This window comes from Uloborus diversus, chromosome 4 (assembly GCF_026930045.1).
Source record: "Uloborus diversus isolate 005 chromosome 4, Udiv.v.3.1, whole genome shotgun sequence".
Lineage (NCBI taxonomy): Eukaryota > Metazoa > Arthropoda > Arachnida > Araneae > Uloboridae > Uloborus > Uloborus diversus.
The window spans coordinates 134,205,374-134,228,413 of record NC_072734.1 but is presented as its reverse complement, the minus strand read 5'-3'; the positions used below and the strand labels follow the sequence as shown (position 1 = coordinate 134,228,413).

The 23,040-nt window shown below is 34.7% G+C and overlaps 1 long non-coding RNA gene across 1 annotated transcript; it reads right to left on the bottom strand.

The window, feature by feature from the left end:
- Positions 1-11,092: 11,092 nt before the first annotated feature.
- On the bottom strand, positions 11,093-19,464 carry LOC129221402 (uncharacterized). The gene is made up of 3 exons (XR_008580508.1): positions 19,325-19,464; positions 19,107-19,227; positions 11,093-11,283 (listed from the first exon to the last, which is right to left on the bottom strand). It is a non-coding gene; the product is annotated as an uncharacterized LOC129221402 (long non-coding RNA).
- Between the last annotated feature and the right edge of the window lie 3,576 nt (positions 19,465-23,040).

Here is a 23,040-nt window from a genome sequence, read left to right as displayed (position 1 = left end):
CATTGATGAGTGTTGAACTGTTCTCATAACAATACATATTTTAGGATTGAGAAACGTTGCCAGTAAAATGACTAGCCCCCAGACATTTTATATTTATACTAACATTATGGGCATTTTAGCCCTCTTTTCTTAAAGGATGGTCATTTCTCTCTCATTTTTTATAGTGTCATAAAGATCTGTAAAAAATTAAACTTTTCTGATAATTACAGTGGCAACGACTTAAGTAAGTAGCTGTGAAATCATCATTCGTTTGCAGCTTATTGTGGAACTAACGTTCCTCCGAGGGAAATATCGTTAACTTAAATTGTGCCCCATGTAAACAATCTTGTAGCAAATTTTGAGACAATTTTCTAACCAGCAAAAATGGTTGTAAACACAACACTGCTTAACGTCGCAAAATATGGATTTTATGGTTTAACTATTACTTGTGCTGGAGTCCTAATCGCTACGACAACGATACTGAAGCATGTAAAGGTATGATATATCTTTCAAAATACTTGACACATTATTATTTATTAGTCTAATGATCAAGTTGTTGTAAAATTTTAATGTTTTGTTAATCAAGCATTGAAAATATCAAGGTCTTTATATTATATTTATGGTTTTGAATGTTACGTAGTACTAGATGTGTAAACTTTATCTGAATGACACAGAGAAAATTAGCCCAAAATTTTAATTCAGTGAAACTGTCTCCTACTTGCATGTATCAGAGAGTGATATCATTTTCGTGAACGGCTCAGTGTCTGTGGAGAGAGAGGGGGAGATGTTAACAGGCCCGTCATTTAAAGGGGTCAGAAGTGGTCAATTGCCGCCCCTAGCTTTTGGAAATCGATGTATTGACCTGTAAGTGGGCATTGTTTTTGGTGTTTATTAATATAATTTAGATGAGTAAACAATATACATCATTTACTCCTTTTTCCTTGAGTATACATCTCCCTCTGAAAAATTTTGAAATGACGAGCCGGATATCAACTTTCCAGAATCCCTGGATTAAAGCCATATAACTAATCCAAGTACGGTATGCTAAATACTGCCGTGGGCAGCTAAAGGGCAGTAACTGCAAATTTTCCATTTTGCATTTTATTGCATTTTTGTCATCTATTGTTCGTTAGCTTTATTGTACAAGCTTGCTTTTTTGGTTTCCGCTGAAAAAAAGCGCGGAAAAGAGGTCCAAATCCAACATTTCCCAATTGTTAGTATTGAATCCGAAGCGCGTTTCTTCAAATGTCTCGAAAATTCATTTCTGCAGATACTGCCGTTTACCTACCCGCAGCAGAATACATGTCAGTACTTTTATGTAGCCCCCCCCCCCCCCATCAGAAAGTAAATTCCGAATGTGCTAGTGATACGCTCACAATGTTGAGCTATTTACATAAGAAATCATTTGCTCTTAAAGACTATGAGTTAGTTATAATAAAAAAAGAAAAAAATACGGTGATCTGCGTTTAAGACTTAAATGCAGAATGAGAAATCATCAATACAGGAAAATTGTGACCAAATTGCAATGTATTACAAATTTCTTCTCTCCGCATCCGTGGTTCAATTCGAGCGTCATGTTAAAAAATTAAATTGCTCCATGGAATCGAGTGCACTACAAACTGCTCCGCATTTTGAGTTTGACGAATAGGGACTTAATTACAAAGTTAGAAATATCTGCATCAATGACCGGCTAACTTAATCGAATGGAATCGTTTGCCAACTGAGATTTTTCATTACGAAGTCCATAGGACGATGTTTCGTACGAGAGCTATGGTTTAATTCTACAGTCATCTGCAATCGGTGTTTTTGGCTTTATTATATTATTAAAATCATCTGAATTCTATGCTAGACTTGATAACAATGCACAGAAATATGTTCACAAAATAATTGATATTTAGTACTGAATGCTATGCCTTCGATTCTAATTTTTATGAAGTGGTTTGACAAGCTTAAAGGATTATGTATGTTAGATGCTTATGACTTGAACACACAGCACGAAGAATTTCTTGAGAAAACTATTCTTTTAATTGCAGAATATATTTATTATTTTTACCATGTTTTTATTAACTTGATTTGGTGTATGTCTGTTCCGGTGGAATTCAATTTTTGTGTACTTCTTGTGATCAGATTCTTTTGAAATTCCGTATTCGACTTAAGGCCCGATGACGATGCAATATTTTATAAGCAAGTTAATGAACTATTAATTTATTATTAGTTTATTTCATTTTAATCAACATTTTTGCGTAAATCCTCTTGTATGAGGACGAAAAAATGCTTGCACAAATTAGAAATATCTGTAGAAAGTCATAATTTCTCTGGTGCACTTTCAATGGAAAATGTAAATAAAATGTTAGGTTGAATTTCAACATTTTAGCAGGCATGTGTCTTTATTTCTGCTTGGCTCAACTTGGGTTATTTTTGCAACCGGCCATGTGTTTCAAGTTCATTCGTGGAGAAATATATGTATGATATTTGTTTGTAATACCACATTGAAAATATTCTGCTTGCATTGAAATTATGTTCTACAAAGAAATGTAAATAAAGATAAATGTTTTCAAAGGTTAATTTTACCTACTGAACAAGTTTACCGAACTCTGCCATCGTCAATTTAACCGTCTCTGTCATTGTCTGATCTAACTATTTAAAATTGATTGAAACATTTTCAGACACACAACACTAATAAGAAGTTCCGTCCAGAACTAAGCGAGTCTACTTTCCCGTATACCACTATCGACTTTCTAGTATGTGATCAATATTCTCAAAATTGGCTAAAACCAGATTATTTGAAACGTAACTTTTAAAATTTTAAACTGATTTCTAGAAATAAAATATGCCTTTTTCATCAAAAGAAATAGATGTGTTAAAAATAAATAAACGAATAAATAGAGTAGTGGGCGCTGGGCAATTCTCAAAAAAAAAAGGTCTCGTGCGTAACGCGAAGTTTTTTATTTTTTCCAGCTAACCAAAGCCTTCAAAAAATAATGCTGTTGCGGAATACATGATGTAATATACTATCAAAGCATAACAGTTAATCCCATATTTAATTAATAGTTACTTGAATCAAATAAAAAACTTTGATTTACGCTCGGGACATTTTTTCAAGAATCGTCCAGTAGCACCTTTTAAACAAAGCAGCGATGTATTTTTGTATTTTTTTTCCATCAAAATTTTTTTTTAATTGCTTTCAAAAGAAAGGAAACGAGCTGATGTGTGCATCACATGATTTCCTATTACACCAATTTAAAGTTATTTACCCATTATTGGCCATTTTAATGTCATTCAATAACAACAAAGGCCAAATTGAAATCAGATTTTTAAAAAATCGCCAAATTTGTCGTCAAGTTGGCGACGAAACTTGGCGATATATCGCCAAGTGTTTGCATAAATTATAACACCAATTGAGTTTGCATTGAAATTAACATTGATTTCCCCCCAAAAAGGTGTAAAATACCCCTTTTCGAACATCCGAATTGAACCCAAAAGGGAGGTGCAAAACTAGACCCCACTAGGAGTCTACGTACCAAATTTCAACTTTCTAGGACTTATCGTTCTTGAGTTATGCGACATACATACGCATAGTACGCACATACAAACATACGAACGTCACGAGAAAAGTCGTTGTAATTAACTCGGAGAATGTCAAAATGGATATTTCGGGTGTCAATACGTTCTCAGGCACTTAAATGTATTATAAGTTATGTTTATTGTAGACATTCTGCTCGTGTTTTCAAACAAAAGTTCATAAGTAATGCCCTTTTTGAAAAAAAAAATGCATTGTTGCAAATAGAGCTGAAAAAATGTATCCTCTCTTTGGTTCAAGAAGAAACATTATTGATGTTTCGCAATGAATTGTTAGTGTTACTGGTGTGATTGAGTTTCAATTAAATTGGCCGGAGAGGGGAAGTCACATCCCTGAAGTTCGCCATAGGTGCTAGACCTCAAACGTACGCCTCTGCTTTATGTACATGTTCGGGTGTTCTAGTTCCTTCACCACTAGCGCAGCCAGAAAAGTCGTTTGGAGGGGATTTTTGGATCAAAAATACCATCTGGAGGTGGGGATTTTTTAAATCTAAGATACCTGCTGGAGGGGGTTTTTCGGTCAAAAATACCTTCTGAAAGGTTTTTTTGTAAATCAAAAATACCTTTTAAAGCGGATTTTTTGATCAAAACAGCCCTTTCATGTGCATAAACTACTGTATTAGAATTTGCATGTACGTTAAATCTAATGCCTCTGGGGAGTATTTTACCCCCCCCCCCTCTCGCTGTGCCTCTGTCCTTCACTATTATTTTCTAAAATGAACTAGAGCTTTAACTAACAGAACTAAAACTACTGATCCGAGACAAGCTAAGAGCAGTTGGACTCTTCTGAAGTCACTATCAATCGGCTTAAAAAATACTAAAGTACACTGAAAAAAAAAAAAAAAATACATCCCCTGGTGTTCATTTGAATTTTGACGTCTTGAATTCAAACTATGTTTTTCGCAGTCACGATATAGAACCCTACTTGTTGGATTTCCTGTTTCTAAAATTGAAATTGAGAAGAAATTCGCACCCGTCATATAATGATTGGTGATTTTCTAGATTAGGTAATATGAGGGATGCCCGTAAAAAAATTTAAGACTGATATCCAACAGTACTTATCATAAAAACTAAATTTACAATGTATACATTTATGATATTTTTATTTCTTATTAATCTTAAATGATAGGAGTTATCTGAAAATTTTGTATTTAAATGAAATTTTGCGTTTTAAGTTCATCTATGTTGTTATTTTTCCTGTAAAAAAGTAATTTTACAGCGCCTCCCCCCCTTTTTTAAAATTTAAATCTGTTTACCTGCTGCCTTAAATGAAACGCGAACGATTTATAACCATGGCGACGAAACTTTGTCCCCTTAATAAAATACTAAACCAACGAGCTAAACTTATTCTCGTCGTTATGGAAATCTGAAAAATCAGAGCAACGTCAATCCTGGTCAAGTGAGCAGATTAATAAGCAATTCGTGATACAAAAAAATAGTATTGTTTGAAAATCTGTTTGGCTTAGGGGCGGTAACTCACTGCTAAATACCCAAGCTTTGCTTTCAACTTTTGAGTCAAACCGCACCATGCTGCGGACACTTGCTGGTGAGATTTACTATATCTACCAGTTTGTTCTTGCTCTCAGCTTCAATGAGATGACATCTGCCTCCAGCTCGGATGTTCTCTATTCCAGACAGAGGAGTTCCAATAAGAACGAAAGTGCAGTCTCTGGTTGTAATAACAGAGGACTGTCTGGTATATTGAATGTTGACAATATTACTTCAGAAGAAGCTGCATCATTACCAGAAACCTTAATGAAAGCCTGGTTGCCTAGTTATTCTCTAGTAATATTGCATTTTTTTTTTTTTACAACGTAGGTGAAATTTAAATGAAACCCCTGTGCTTCAAAAGGAGGCCTTGATTTTACCAACAATTAACTGAGGAAAGGGCTATTTTGTAAAATAAAGGGTGTGGTGTATGTGTCCCCAAATTTATTCTTCATGTGCATTACATAAAATTTATTTAGCAAACTAAAAAAGGAAAGCGTTTAGTGATTTTTCGAATATTTATTCATACAAATACAACTTTAGCAGTACCATTAAGTGTTATACATGTAAAGCCATATATGTGAACATTTCAAAACATTTGAGTGTAAAGGGTCAATAACCATTGAGAAGAAATAAAAGGTAGAGAGAGATTGGAGCTCTTTATTCCTAAAGCAAAGATCCCAAGTCACATAATAGCATTTAAAGTAAAATATTAGAAGAAATCGGGTTTCTTTTATTAGTTTTACGTCGTAGTTGAATCACGTGACTTAGGATCTTTGTTTCAACTTTTCCTGAACCAATGATTGGACCCTCCAGTAAGTAATTCCAGCTCTAAGGAGTGTGAAACACCCCACGTCACCTGTTAATGGTTAAACTATCCCCAATGGAATTATCAGAAATCGTTATTCCTTATGTATGGTCAGTAATGCAACTAGATTACTTCTCAATGTTACAAGGTATATTCTAAACAGTGAAATTGTATGGCTTCTCTGCAGGCACCAGATGACTTGTCTTACAACGACTTACCCTCACTTCCGCATCAGAATTCAGTGAACATATTCGACCGTCAAGTGTCGCACTGCCTCACCGTTCCGACCAATCCATTCTGCTTGAAAGATCCTGACCAGAGAAAGCAATTCATTCGTCTCAGGAAACATCATAATGACACAGAGGAGAGAAGCAACAACCAGACGGTATGTATGCATTTGACGTGTTATCTACCGAAAGAAACCTAAAGAAATTTTAACTATTATGAACTACAATGTGTTGGACCGTGTCATTAAGATTTCATATCCCGGGGAGAGTTGTCCTAGCTTTATGTTGCACATCCTCTTACCTGAAATCTGTCAACTTACTTCTGACTCTTGGGACTTAGGAATCCAAATTGAAGTTTCTAAAACGAGCACCCCGCCCTCCTCCCGTAAGAATCAAGTTTGTGCAAACACTGTCGACTTTTTATGCTCCTCTCAACCCAAATTCGTTGCTGTACTTATTGTTGATACTGATGAGTTTATGATTACATTTGAATTTTTTTAAGGGGGTGGGGGGGGGGCAACATCGCATTATGATATTAATCAACATTCCCTTCTTAAAACAGTTCCGAATTATTATTCCAAATCCAATTGGCGCCAAAATGGAAACGGCTCTTGTACCCCCCGTTTTTGTTTAAAGTCGTTCATTTCACTCACCCATTCATTTAAGTTTTTAAAAACATTTATTAAATAAATGTAAACGGAAGTAGTGTGATGTCCACATCCAATATTTTCCTTTTATTTTAACTTACATATATGATTTACGTCCAAACGCGAGTTCCAAATACGAACTGCATAAAACTAGTTATTGGTCAACCTAATAATCAACTCCCGATTTATCGGCGGTGGGTCTTTTCACCTTGCTTTTTCAACGGTCATGACTTACATCTAACCGACTTTTTTTGTTAAAACTTAAGATATATACTAATATTATAGCCATTAAATGTGTTTTTGAACTCGGATTATGTTATTGTTCGTTTTTAGCTTTTAAACGTATATTTTACATTCAATGTTATTGTTTTTAGCTATTATTTAAATGTGAGTGTTATTCATATTTCTTAGCTATTATATACACTAGTATCGTTTTAACTAGTGATGTTCCGGATATCCGTATCCGCGGATATCCGAGGGAAAATAAAGATCTGTATCCGTATCCGTTACTTTTTTGACGGATCTTAAACGCGTCATTTCTATTCTAAAAAATTTTAAATATCTGAATTAAAGACTCTTAAATTCCGTTTAAATTAGGTTTTATTCCCAATTCAAATTATAAGGTATCATTTCCGAAGCCAATTATTAATTAAAAACCGACTTAACGTTTTTCACAATTATGGTAGTAAAAATTTACTCGTACATTAAAAATGTTGGCCCGAATTGAAAGAACGAAGTTTTTTGAGTTAGATATTTATTTTGAAACTTCCAACTTATATACAGTAGGAGCTATAATCTTGTTAAGTAAATTTTAAATGCAATCCTTATCCTTTATAGGCGTGATTGGTAGCAATTTCATTGATTTAAAAGTTTTAGCTGCTGTCAGTTCATATTTAATAACAAATGTGTGTTCTGACCAGCGGAATTCATCTTAATATGAGGTCTGCTCTCTGAGACATGTATTGTTCTTTTAACTTAATATTAGTTTTCGTTATTGATTTGGGGTCTCTGTTATTCTTCATTTTTGTTGATCTCGACATCTTTAAAGAAAAAGTGAGACTAAATTCTCTATATACTGTTTGTAAAGGTGCTCCCGGATCTATATTTTGTCGGTCGGAGTAAGTTCGGCGGAATGGGTCAGCGCTGCATTTATGCTGAAACAAAACGCGAAAAATTATTTCTAGCTTGTCCAGTAGCAGCTTTACACTCTTGTTCTTGTATCCTACATCTACCGAGTAAGCTGGAAATAATTTTTCACATTCCATCTAAGCATTAATGCAGCGCTGGCCCATTCCTTCCAACTCTCCCTCAGTTTTAACGGAGATTTCTTTAAAGAGTAAATGATAGTCTTGATTATATTTTTGCCGCAGTTGACATTTTTTGAAGAAACTGCCATTATTCTGACGGGAATACCTTCCGTAACAAATTTTACACTTGGATAGTTGAATTGGGTAAAAAAAAAAATTGAGATCCGTATCCGCGGATCTTGACACTAATGATCCGTATCCGCGGATCTACTTTTTTAATGATCCGGCACATCACTAGTTTTAACCCTATTCGGATTATCCGTGGTTTTCGCTTATCCGCGGTCAAGGGCGCCCATATTCTAAATTTTAAGGAAGGGCTCAGATATTTTCCCTATTCGCAACTCCAGAGCTCGAATACGCTACCTTGCGGTGATTAACAATACTAAAGAGAAAGGTAAAACATTCCTTTCCACGTGTTTTCTTTGGGATGAATTACAGGCTTCAGATAGTTTGTGATGTGATGTAATTTCAGAAGAACAGGAAAGAAAGCTTCCTACAAACACAATGAAAAATTACTGTCATTCACTAAGCCTAAGCGTCAAAGAAAGTTATAAGTTACGGCATTTGTTTTACCTTTTTCATCCGCTATTAGACTGTGGCTGCAACGCCCCCTGTAGTTTATTGGAGTTGCAAATGGTTTAGCAGGATATTTTCTCCACAGAAACCGATTTCAGTACAGATTTGAGTTATTAAAATTTGACATTTTAAATAACTTATTCATTAATTGCTGGAGAAGAAATGTTTTTATATTTTTGCAAAGAAAAAAGTACTAAAAGCAAGGAAGCTCTAATTTAAAAGCGGGGGGATCAAGCCCCCCCTTGCCCCCCATATGGGCGCCCTTATCCGCGGTCACCTTGCCACCCTATTCCGTGGATAACCGGGAGTTTACTGTTTTGCACCCTAAATTGAGTAATTCTCTCAGGAAAAGGGAGCAAGCTACGGACTTACCGAATTCTACAAAAATGCAAAAAAAAACTGTTATAAGCAATTTTCACGTTAAACATTTGTTGTCAATTTACCTTTAAAATGTTGAGTTCTGTCAGCAGAAGTTCGGAAGGAATCTAGCTTTCGCTAACATTTAACGTACGTGTCGGGTACTGTCTGCACATGTTCACTATGAAATTGGCTAACGTCCAGTTAATGAGTCTATCTAAATGGGGGGGGGGAGTAAAATTTAATGCGCGTGTTTTGTTCATTTCAAAGCGACTCTGCTTATTTAAGAGGCTAACACCAATCGGCAAAAGCTGACATCCCCGAAAACTAATAGGTGCATCCATTTCCGCTTGTAGAACGGATATTAATCTTTCCATCTCATCGGTGGTCAGACTTCAATTTTACGTCGTTCGATGACGGTCCTTGAACGGTCCACGTAGATTTCTGTTTTTCTTTGAATGTTAAAATATAATACGCTGCGTTAGTTTTTCACTTCATGCATATTATTTTACTTTTTCTTCGTATCATTATTAGCAAAATCATGTACTAGACATGTTAAAAACTTCTAGGCACATTAACAACTAGCTTTGTAAAATAAGCGAGTATTGATTAAACAAAGCTGCTACACTCGGTGTTTATTTAAGGCCTGGGCTCCACATGCGCGGAAAACCGAAAGCGTCGGCATAAACGGAATTTCCGATTCAGTCGTATTTCCGCGCAACGGGTGGTTTTGAGAGCAGAAAAGACAACGCGGAATTCTAGAGCGGAATTCCAGAGCGCCATCTGCAGGTGGCTTCTGGACGCTCAGCTTTTTGTTTTGGTATCGGCGGAAAAAATGGATGATCAAGATGAAGAGATTGCCGTGCCGAATTACATTTTTTAAATTTGACCGCTGCAATTGAAAAATAAATAATTAAAATAGAATGAAAAAGGGGAAAAAAAAATAAAAAAAGCATTCTTGGCAGCTGAGGAAGATACTGCAAGAACGGGAAAAAAACTAGGCTTTCAAGCTACTTTGATAAAAGAGCTGAAGGTGAATTCTACCCATTCATGAACGATCCACTGTAGATGTTTTTATGATGAGCTTAGATTTCGTGAATTTGACATTGCTGGAGCCAAAAAAAAAAAAAAAAAAACACACACAAAAAAAAAAAAAAAAAAAGTGAATGAATAAATATTTACTGAATAAAACTCGAAACAAAACCATTCAGTGTGGGTAAGAAAAATTGAAGATCATGAAAAATTTAGATTACATACGACGTATATTATTTCTTCCCCTTTTTGGATAATGAAACAATAATAATTTCAATTATTCATTCATATTTCAATATTTTAAATTTGATTTAATATTTCATTAAGGAAAACTATTGTTTTTCTAAGAGAGCAATTTGGAATTTTAACTATTAGAATCAGCCAAAAATAGTGAAATTTTGGTGTTTTATATTCCTAAAGAAGTTTATGTGCCTGAAGAGGGGGAGGGAGCGATTTATATAAATAATATATAAGAATGTAACGTAACCAACTAAAGTTTAAAAAAAATATGATGCCTAGATTTTCAGGAAAACCACAGTAGGTTGAATAGCAAATTACACCTCAACTGTTGATATTATCCATTCATATTTCATTGATGTTAAGCCAAAACCTAGTAACCAAAGATACTAGCATTTTGCTGGTTTTATAGAATGTTTTGTTAACATTTTATTCGAATTAAATGTTCTAAGAAATTTGTTAGTAAAACTCATAAAATCAAACTGAGAACGAACATATTTATTAAATCTTAATTTTACACCCCAAAAAGTTTTATTTTTTTTCATTTCATACCATTTCACCCACAACCTTATTATATAATCATTACTGGCCTAAAATATTTTGTGTTATAAATTTTAATATATTGTTCTTAATTTTCATTGTTCACAGAATCTCATTATGTTTAATTTATTTAAATATTTTTAATTCTAATCAAAAGCATTTTAATCATTCAAAGCTTGCATTTTTACAAAGCTCACTACTATTTCAAACATCAGTGAATCAAAATAACACACAAATAAATATTTTTTTTTATTTAAAAAGTTCCATTTATTTACATATTTTAACTCAATTTATTCTGCTGTATTAAAAGTTCAATGTCAGACATCGCTTCTATAATTTTTTTCTCCCTGAAAGGAATTTACATTTAACTAGAAATTTTTTGAAATGGGATCATCTTTAACTAAAAATTCTCCTTTGCTTTCTTGACAGCAAAATGGCAGTTCTACTTAAGTCATTCCTGCATCAGCATTAATCCTCCAATCCTTCTTTTAATGTGTTTACTGGATCTGAAATATAAAATAAATTTGTTTACACACAAATCAGGTAACTGCAGCAGTAGAGCCTGATGTAGATCCTTGACAGGGTCAATGGTACAGACAGAAAATTTTCTTTAGGGGTAAACTCTTTCCTAGCTTCAAAGCAAAGGTACAACAACATATGTATACACAGATGCACAACCAGTTTATAAGGGTTTATCCTTATCAGAGCTATGCTTTTATTATGGAGGTGGTCATTCATAAAGGCCAAAGTTAGTCTTCTCTTTTTTGAGGCCTCACACTTTCTCAGGAACACCCTTCTGTTTTTAATCTGAGGTGATTATTGAATAGGGCTGGGGTCTTCATAGTGATAATAATTAAAAAAAAAAAAGAAAGAAAGAAACTAATATGCAGCACAACACATAAGTATATAACTGAGTAGTGAGCAGTAGAGACAATCATTGCAGTTCAAGGGATGTTGAAAAAAGCTAAAATTCTCACTTGAATCTAATCTTTAATAGAGGGTTAGTTTTCAGATTATTTGTATAATGTTTGAAATTTGATTCAACTGAACAAACTATAAGAATATACTTAATATACTTACTAATAAGTTTTCAATAATTGGTTACAAAGCTCATTTTTGTCGTGTAATTTAGGTTTAGTCGCTTTGTTGATCAAAGCAGATAGTTTTTAATACTTCTTGATTTGAACAATCATTTCTTTGAAAGATAGTTTTGCCAAAGCAAAAATCTTTTTGGAGGGTGTCACATACAAACATTAATAAGAGATCTAATATAGAAAATGTTCAGTTAAACTATTTCCCTTTAATGATCTAGTTCTCTTTAATGATTTATTAATTAATACTTATATATAACTCTGCCAATCACTTCATCTATTTTGTACTCAAAATATTCATCATAGACTGCTTTGAGGCACTACACACTTTATATTCAAGTTTCGAATTATTTTCTAATAATAATATAGGCTATTCAGATTTTCCAAACAATCCAAAGAAAAACAGTTAACCAGTAGGATAGGGTTCTGAAGAGAGCTCTGATTTTTTATCCAGAGCAGGAGCCGAGCAACCCCTGATCCAGCAGGCCCAGAGAAAAGGATTTCAAATAGAAACTTGGGGGACATTGATTACGAACACATTAAATGTGCCCCAGTCACCATTAGTGAACACGGACGTCAAACTCTTCAATCATTACCTTCTGGAAACCCTATGTTGATGAGAGTTCTTGTTTTTTCAACTTGTAGGAGTACCAAAGGTCTACCAAAAGGAGACTTAAGTGGCTGGCTGCTTGCCATTAATACCTGGTTTGAACAATGGTGGATTGAGAAAGATACTTATATGAAGCTTTTGCCTAACTTAAGAGGCCGTAGGCAATAAGGATGTTTTGGATGTGTTTTGGATTACTATTACAAAGTATAACATAATAATGCATCTGAAGTGGAGCATTTCAAGAAATTTTTTTAAAAATATTCTTCATTAAAAGTTTAAAAAATCAAAATAAAAAACAAAAAATTCAAACCAACTGGGCAGCTGCAATCTAAGTACCCATATTTTGTTGATCTAAAATAATAGCTGAGACTAACATTTCATTCAATCATGTTGGGCACTGCGGGTTAAGTTTTTGATCCAAGAAGTTTTCCTCGGGCTCGAATTCTGATATGAGAAATATGAACCGGGCTCGAGCTTTCAAAAATGAGCATGAACTCAGGAGTAGGGGCAGACTGGGTCTCATAGGTGTGCGGAGGGCTTCAGAAATGGGGGTACCACTGTACCAAGAAGTTGAAACTGCATTTGGAAAGGCTCCCATACTTGTTTGCTTGAGGAAAAATTTAAAATATTTTGAGTAAAAAAGCATTTTTAAAGCATATGAGGTAAGAAATTAATGAACCTACAACTATAAAATTTTAGCCACTTTTGTATTAACTTTCATTTTTATGTGCTAATGTGGGTACCACGGTACCCCTGATGCCCCCCGTGACACGCATATGCTGGGTCTACCAAGAAGGCACGAAAGTTGACTACCAAAAAGGCGCCAAAAAATAAATAAATAAATAAAACAAAGGTGCACAGGTTTGAGGGCAGGGGAAAAAAAACGAAGGCACACTTAATTTTTGACATCTTGAATTCAAATAATGTTTTTCGCAATCACGAGTGTGTGTGTGTATAGACGCGTGTGTGTGTGTAGACATGTGTGAGTGTAGATGTGTGTGAGTGTAGACGTGTGAGGATAGACATGTGAGGATAGACGTGTGTGTGTAGACATGTGTGTGTGCAGACGTGTATGTGTGCAGACGTGTATGTGTGCAGACGTGTATGTGTGCAGACGTGTATGTGTACAGACGTGTATGTGTGCAAACGCGAATGTGTGCAAACGTGAATGTGTGCGTGTGTAGGGCATATAGAACTCACCACCCAGGTTTGTTCCCGCTTGAGTATGTAGAGGCTCAGGTCCAAAAATCTTAAGTTTAGCTTTGTATGAATGCAAACAATTTGTGATGACAAATTGTGGCGACAAAAATTTGTCTACCTATTAAAATATGAAACGAGCTAGACTTATTGTCGCTGTCATGATAATCTGAAAAATCAGTGGAACATCAACCTCAGTCAAGGGAGCTTAATAAGCAATTTGTAACTGTTCAAAAAAGAAGAACATCTATGATGGACAAAATGTAAGGTATTCACAGGGCCGACAAGAGGTCATCTCAACCCAGTCGGAAGCTAGTGACCCGGCTTAGAATCATGGTAGCGTGGTTAATTACAAGGAGTTGGGGATGGTCAAACTAGGATCCTGCCTTGGTTTTCCGTGATCCTGAGTATTTATAGGCAGATGAGAACAGTGGCACGAAGGGTAAACAATATCATATTTGTCAATGAAGCAATCACATGTAAGTTACATATACACAATACTAACAAGAAAGAAACATCCTTTAAATAATAGAGACGTACCGAGTAGCACTTTGGCCAAGTAGTCGAGTACCGAGTTCCAATTATGTTTCAAGAAATACCACCGACACACACGTAACAAATTATGAACTCATTGGAATAGTAGTATAGACCTCCATATCCAAATAATAGTTTTTAAAACAAAATTCCAGCTGAAATTTAACTATGCATTATTTAAAAGATTTTGTTTAAGTCAATAATTTTACAAATAAGTTATTTTTTAAAGTAAAAATAAACAAATACATAAAAGGATTAATCAAGTTGGAATTTAAAACAAATCATATCAATCTATGCTTCTAGTCCGGCAAACTTAAATAATTTTTAAAAGCAAATGAAACAACGTTAAAAGCACAAATGTGCAAGAGCACTGCAGACACGTGTTTCCGTATTACAAGGAACATCTTTTTCGGTGCATAAAATGTGAGCTAATGAATGTAAAAAAATCAGATATTTGTCAGATGTCTTTAAATCTGTAAGCTCATATTTTGTGCATTGAAAAAAGCATTCCTTGTAATGCCAAAACACGTGTCTGCAGTGTTCTGGCATATTTGTGCTTTTAACGTTGTTTTATTTTTTAAGAAAAGGTATTTTTATGCTTCTTATAAATAATTTTGAAAGTGGCAAAAATCCATTTAATATAATAAACATTTCATATTTTCTGTACTTACCTTTTTTGCCTCATTTTTAATAAATAAGTTTCATCAACTTTGGGACATTAAAATATAAGATTTACTCCATTGAAGCATAACAAACTTCATTATTCTCAAAATTTGAATTTTACTTGTAAATGAGTGCAGTATATTATATGCTTGCACTTTTTTATTAATTGTAAAATCTGCTTTGAACAATATTAAATTTTTTACAACTACTTGGTGTTGGCCGAGTACCTGATCAAAATTTGGCCGAGTACCGAGGACTCGCCAAATTGGCCGAGTACCGAGTAGTTACCGAGTGCTCGGTACATCTCTATTAAATAACCTCATTCAGGAATATGACAAATCCTGGGCACTGGTATCACCAGTGATTTTCCCATCAATTTTCCTGAGGGTATACTCTCAGTAATCCATTACGCACAATAAATGTACATGATCATATACATAATGAGTCATAATGTGAAAAATTTTGACATTTGAGGGTATACACTATTTTTGTAAAAAAATATTTGAGAGTATACGGCATATATAGAGTATACCCAATCAAGGGTGCCCATATGCAAAATTGCAAGGGGGGGGGGGCTCAGATATTTTCTCCATGGTTTAGCAGGATATTTTCCCCATAGAAACTGATTTTGGTGCAGGTTAGAGTTATTAAAATTTTACGTTTTTAATAACTTATTCATTAATGGCTGGAGAAGAAACGTTTCCACATTTTTGCAAAGAAAAAAGTACTAAAAGCAAGGAAGTTCTAATTTCAAAGGTTGGGGGGACTTGAGCTCCCCCGTAGCCCCCTATATGGGTGCCCTTGTACCCTATGGGAACACCACTGGGTATCACCCAGGATTTATCGCACAAGTGACTAAACAAACCTTGTCAAACTTCCTAAAAACAAAATCTATCAGAGTGCCACTGAACTTTACCATAAACTGAGAAATAGAGCGCCTAGTACGTACAATTTTTTTTCTAGATCTAAAAGTTTCACTTTTTGTGCATTTTTCAATAAGCAAATATTTAATGAAAACCTTATAACTACACACTTTCCAAGTTTTTACTACAAAATCATGCAAATTAGCAAATATGTTTTATCTGTCAAACTCTGTATACACAAATATACATATTGTAATGCAACACAATAATTAATGATTTCAGAGTGGTGAGAAAATTATACTCCTTCAGAAGAAAAAGTAAGGAAAAGTTTGTTATTCTCTGGCTTTATCAATATGTTAACAAAATACACCATAACAAAGTATGACCTACCTAACGCAACATTTAGAAGGTCAGCAATATTGTACTACATTACGGCAGGGCCGGACTGGGTGGTCGACAGGGCGCGGGAAAGCTGAGTTGAAGGGCGCCGACTGAGCCTCCATAATATCTAAGAAATTAAGATTTAGTGCGGACTTTTTAAAAGGATAAAAAATTATTGAGAAGCAAATGAAGCCCTTTTTTGTTGCAGAAAATGTCCGAACAAGAAGTCATACTTTTTGCAAGTTCAAAAATAGTAGGAGAGACCTCCCCCTCCCCCCAAAGAGTGTTGGCACATCTCCTTAAATATTAATGATTACCCCCTAGAAAGAGCCCCCCCCCCTAAAAAAGAGAGGAAAGACCACCAAAATACCCCCTGATAATTTGAATAATGTCGGGGGGCGGTTGGGGGGGGGGAATAATTTCTAGTTTCGAAGAATGAGAAGTTTTGCTAAATGTTTCTCAACAGATACTTCTTCCGAAAATTCATTGCTTGTTCGTCTTTCTTCTGAAATGCATCATGCATCATTCATTAGTTCAATAGCATTAAATAACAACATCTCTTGCAGTAATGCTTTTTTTTTTTTTGAGTGTTGTGTTGTCGATTGAATTTTTTTCACTGGTATCTGCTGTTGTTTTAAAACATGATGCTGTCATTTTGTTACATGAATTTGTCGATTCCTTAAGCTGAGAGGTTTGCTCCATGCGATCGATATTCATGGCCAGGGTTTTTTTTTTTTTTTTTTTTGTCCCTGCATATGCTAGTTTGTCATTTTCGACAAAATGCTTCTGCAATTTAAAATTAAAAAGAGATATACATAACGTTTCAAACTGTTGTCTGTTTTCAAAGGCTGTTTTAAAATATTTTTTTTCCACTTTATTTATTGTGCTAAAGTTCAAAACTCAAAAAGAATAAATTAAAAATATCATTTCATTTGTAAATTTTTTCCTTTGGATTGTTAAAAATCTTTGCATCTCTGCATGGTGCTCTTTTAAAGCATTTTAGTTATGCAATTATTTTGAGAGTAGGAGCGAGTGGTAATGAATATCAGGCCATTACTAGTTCTCTATAAATGTACTTAAAAAAAAGGTATGTTTTTGGATGAATAGCAATACAAAAAAGGCAACAGCAGTATTTGTGAAAAACAAAATTTTATGTGGAATAATATACAAAAAGGCAAATAAAAACTATGAATGCTTTTTATGTAACTTGCCCTAGACGCATATATGCGTCGAAAGATCAAAAAAGTAAGGGGGTCTGTGAAATTGTTGGCCCCATAATTACTTCAAACGTATGTCACACACAGGGAAAGATAATGGGTTTTCAATATTTTGTTATAAGAGGTCACTACTAGGTCTAAGTATTGACAATATGAACCTAATTCTGAGTATAGTAATATGTATAGTAGTAATCCGGGCGGTCCCACACCCTGTAAAATTTTGAAATTAAGTCTTCTGTCTTAAAAATGCATTTCAGCTTCATTTTTCTTCTCCAAAACTTGCAATTCCACTTTGGGTATCACCCCCCAGACAGTCAAACCCTAGGCGGACAGCCCCCCCCCCCCCCTTCGCGACGTCAAATAGTAATAGGCTTTGCGTTTTTCTTGTTAACAACATCGTTATACAATCCTTCTTCAAACTCAAACTTCGTTTCGCTTATAATTAATTGTATTGTTTCCTTGTTGCAAAGTTTATTAATAATAACCTTCACAAGTCAGCAGGATAGCGAGGGGGGGGGGGGGCGGAATCGAGCTTCATCTGAGGGAAAACACAGATCAAAAAACTTCCGAAAATGATATAAAGGCAGCATAAAATGTAATAATATATAATTATTTAATGCAGGAATTCAAATATTAATATTTTTAAGCTAGTATTGTAACTTTTTTAGATAAGGGCGACAAACCCCCACCGCCAGGACAATGACGAACCTCCTCCAAATGCTACACGCACCCCCTCCCGAGAACGTGCCCCCCAAAATGAGATTTAAAAAATATCTTAAGTTAACCCCTAACAATTTCAATGCCGAAGGCTATGCCATGACCCCTTTTCTTTGTGCACACCTCAGCACTCTCAGTTACAAGTGATACTTTTATTTTGGGAAGGGCGCCATGCGAAAATCTTAGTTCCAAAAAGGTTGCCTTGACTGAAAAATCTAGGAATCACCGTACAGTCCTGTCCTAATAGTTTTTGTTTTTTTGTGAAGCGACAAAAAAGGCGACATCTGTCATCGTGTTCATCCATCCACTAAAATATTGCTTTTATGTGGCTTATTTCGAAATTACACTATTTTTAATGCGCAGATTTCAAAAATTAACATTATTTGTCTTCTTACTTCCTTCTATTGCACTTATGATCGTTAGCGGAATAGAGAGTCATGCTATACGCTCTTTTACAGCAACTTAAGTACAGTCAATAAATCAAACCATTCTCGTATTCTTGACCATAGATATGTGCTGTCACTTTCTATCCCTTTTTTATTGGGGAAACATCATGGGTCCGCTTTTGTCCTCAGAACTGAAACTTGGAGCAAAAGATAAGCCACAAACGATGCCCTGGGAGCAGACCGTTTACGAAAGGAGAGGGGATTAATTGCCTTTATGAGGGTAATAAAAGGGAACTTTTATATAAATAAGAAGAACATTGCTTTTGCATGTGAAAATATTCTCATGCAAAATCACTTCTTGGTTCCACATATTTTATTCCCATTTTGCTAAAACATTGTTTTGGAAAATAAGAAAAGAACAGAAGGGCGCCTTTCGAGAGGGCGCACCGGGAAAAGTCCCGGTCAAGTCTATGGCCAGTCCGGGCCTGCATTACGGTGATCGGGTACAGAAGATTAACTTTTCAAAAAGGTAAAATATCAAAAGTATGGCGTCATTACATGATTTAAAACTCAAATAAACAAAAAGAATGATCAAATAAACGGCTATCAATACATGTATTAAGCAAAAAGGAGGGTAGGATTCTTCAAAATCCAAAATGAAAGAACTAACCTTGTAAGTTCGTGGAAGTATAAGTCCAGTCCAGTATTAAATTCATCATCCACCAATTCATATGATAAAGTTTCCATCTATTGTTTTTTTCTCTTCACCTCCTTTTTCTGTACTTCTGGAGCTGAGAAAAGTGAATATTTAATACAATTAAATGAAACTATGCACACATTCATTACATTACAAATTTATGATAAGTGTTCAACAAAAATTCCACTTACCGCAAATGCCACATTTTGTCCCAAGCATGGCGCATCTTATCGCTACTTTCTTCTCGTTGTTAATAACAGCAAAAATATTTCTTTAATTCTTCCATTAAAAAAAATTGATGATACAGCGATACAGCATACGTTCAACTTCGGTGGCCGCCATTGCTAATGTTTACAATCTGAAGTCGAGCTCCTATTGGCTGTTAGAATGCGGAATCCGCTGGCGGAAGCAGAAAAGTTGAAATTTTTCTACTCTCGATTCAGTCGCGTTTCCGTCGGGCAGAAACGGAAAAAAACCTGTTTTTCCGATTCCGCATTCGGTTTCAGTCGGTTTTCCGCGCATGTGGAGTCCAGGCCTAACTCTCCGAAAAACGCTCGGAAACCGAAAGCGGCAGAATAGATCTCGCCATAAGTTATATCGAGTAATAGGAAACACATCTGAAACCGGGAAACACGATTCTTAAGCTGAAACCAATGCAATAAACTGAAACACAAAGGGTTGAAGAAAATTAACGTTCTTCTTGTGTTGTATTGTCGCAATCCTTTTGATGAATACATTTGTATTATCCCAGCATTTTTAATCTACATGTATTGCCCTCCAGGTTCCTTCTTTGCCCACAACAACGACAACCAAACAGCTATTCGGCGACTTCTTGAGAGATTTCTGTTACTTTACGACGTCATTGGGGGTGCGTTCCTTCCTGATCGAACCTTCTATGCTGTTCTGCCTGATGAATCCCGTCGCTAAACTGCGCCTGCTCAAAGATGGTTTTGTACCATCTAGAACGCTGAGAAAGAGAAATGTGGTTACCTTCGGAGTCATGTCAGAAGATGCGATGACCCTTGATGAAGTAAAGTACAAAAACATGTTTTACTGCTATAGTAGAAGTTTATTAATGGAGGTTATTTGTGATTGAGAGCGATATGGATTAATTAAAATCCAAATTGATCGAAGCAAAAGTAAAATTCGATTTACTTGAAGAAATATAGTAAGATGATATAATAAACGAGGCTGCGGAGTCGAAAGAAAAATGTCCGACTCCGACTCCTGGATTTCGAAACCTCCGGCTTATTTATTTATTTATTTATTTTTTCCAATTTTCCCCCTCACGAGAAAGGGGGAAAAAACCCTAAACATAGATTGAAATATTAATTCATTTTCATGAAATTTTCGCGTTATATTTCATTGTAAATTTAAGATGCGTACAACGTTAGAAATTCAGTTTGAAAATCATATTTTCCAATAGTTGCGATTTTAAAATTGAAATTACTTAAACATTCCATTTTTAAAAACTTGAAAGTATTAATTTGTTCCCCTTAAATGTTTTTCAAATAGATGTTGATCAAATCGAGTACTTTCAATTTTTGAAAGCTGTAACTTGAGAGAACAAAAACTTTTTTTTTCAAAGTTAAAAAAAACTTTCTTGAGAGGAGGCGGTCCACCCCGAGGAACACCCATCTCGTGGGTGACGCCCCAAATTAATTTCAGAGTTTATAAAAAAATATAGGTACTTTAATTCCGAAAAGTTTCTCCAATAAATCTCAACTTATATCAATAAAGTTCCAACGAAAATAGGGCACTATATTGCGAAGAAAGGCCGGGTACGTGTACGCCTGGGCAAATTTTACCCAAATTGTGACGGTATATACTATTGTACGAATAGCTTTTAATATATCTATGTGTCTTCTTTGCTCATCTTTTCAATTTTAATTTTGTTAGCTGCTTTAGAATTAACCTTAATATGAAGAATTTAAGATAAACTGCAATTATTGAGTGTTGCAACCAAGAAATCATATTCTTATTTTATTTCATACTTTTTAGTGAGAACGAAGCTTGTAGCTATCGTCTTTAGATTTAAAAAACAGATATATTTTATCGGATCATTTTGGATTCACGCCAACACTCATTTGAATTTACCGAACACCCTCAGAAGTTTCCTCCCGAGCTACGGGTCCCGACTTTGCTCAAGGGATATATTCCTTTTACTATTTTATAACTGAGATCGAAGTTTTTTTTTAAAAAATGTTTTTTGAAAGTGATGACGAAGAAAATGTTAGGTAACAAAATTGTTTGTTTGCTGATAGTTGCTATTGGTTAAAAAATAAATTATTTTCCAATAAAAAAAAAGAACAGACTTCAAAAAAACAAAGAGGAACTAAAAAGTAAAAAATAATTGGTCAAACTTGCATACGATTTCCTACACAAACATATAAATCAAATTTATTTTTCCAATTCCAGTACAAAAATCAACTAAACACCCAATTATAAAATAAACACCAATTTTAATTACTGTACTATGAATTATTTTAATACCTAACTAATTATATACGATCTCTTAATTTTTAATAACCATTTGAAATCCCGGCCTCCTAACGTAACTGAGTAGGTTTAAATTTAAAGGCTAATTTCGCGTTTTGTTAAATTAGTGTTTAACTCGGAATTTGGTGGGTTGTCAGCTACGTTAGGTAGTGGTTTATAGCAGGCACCGACTTCAAGTGGTTCTTAAAAAATTAAGAGATCGTATATAATTAGGTATTAAAATATTTCATCCTGTAGTAATTAAAATCAGTGTTTATTTTATAATTGGGTGTTTAGTTTAATTGATTTTTGTACTGGAATTGTAAAATTAATTTGATTTATATGTTTGGGTAGGAAATCGTATGAAAGTATGACCAATTATTTTTAACTTTTTAGTTCTTCTTTGTTTTTTGAAGTCGTTTTTTTTTTTCGAAAATAATTTATTATTTTTCTTTTTAGTGGCGTAAATATAAAATAAGTACGTAGAGTAGAGTATATGGTACACTCCTTACGTACACCTCGAGGGAGAAAGCGTCGAGCAGAGGAGTTTGAAAACAGCTAAGATGAGCAAAATAGAGAAAGAAATAGAGCACAGCTTCTCGGAGACTTCGGAAGACTGAGAAAAAAGGCTTTTTTAAATGCGCAATTATTTACAAAGAAAATTGTCTTCATCATCAGTTTGACTTTATCAAAGTATGCTTTCCGAAAACAAAATTCACTAGTCACTAAAGAACAACAGAAATCGCTTTAACTTACCCATAGAATTTGAAGAGTTTTCTTGATTTTTCAAGGATCACTGACTTCAGGCACTGACCTGATGAGCATGGGCTCACCTAGGAAGTATACCTTCTTAAAAAATAGAAAAAAAAAAGTATTTTCCAAATTGGTCTATACGTGTGTGAGTTTACGGGGGCCGACATAAAAAAATTCCGATGATGCGCATAACCTTTTATACTATTGGCACTGAAAACAGATCTTTGTTCCTCTCCAGGATTTATTTGTGTGCTAATTTAATTAGAAACATTTAAATGTCAATGGTTTTCCTAATTATTTTATATTTCATAACAATACGTGTCACGTAACTCGTGATAAAAGTCACATTTCTCTTTCCTTGGCCCCGTTATAGATCCACACCACACTAGCAACAAAGTATCTACTGTGATACTGTATATATAAAGATTAAAATACTACTAGAGCAATGATGCTAAATGAATTTCCTGTTTGCTTCAGAGGAGTCTTTATTCAAAATTAGTGATATGTCTACTAATGATTAATACAGGGGAAATCTTTTGCGGGTACTCCCACAAAGCAAGACCCCCCCCCCTAAAAAGGAAAAATACCCATCAACCCCCCCCCAGCCCATAAGAGGGCACCCCTGATTAATATTAATGTTTTATGGTACTTAAACAGTGAGTAATGAAAATAGCTT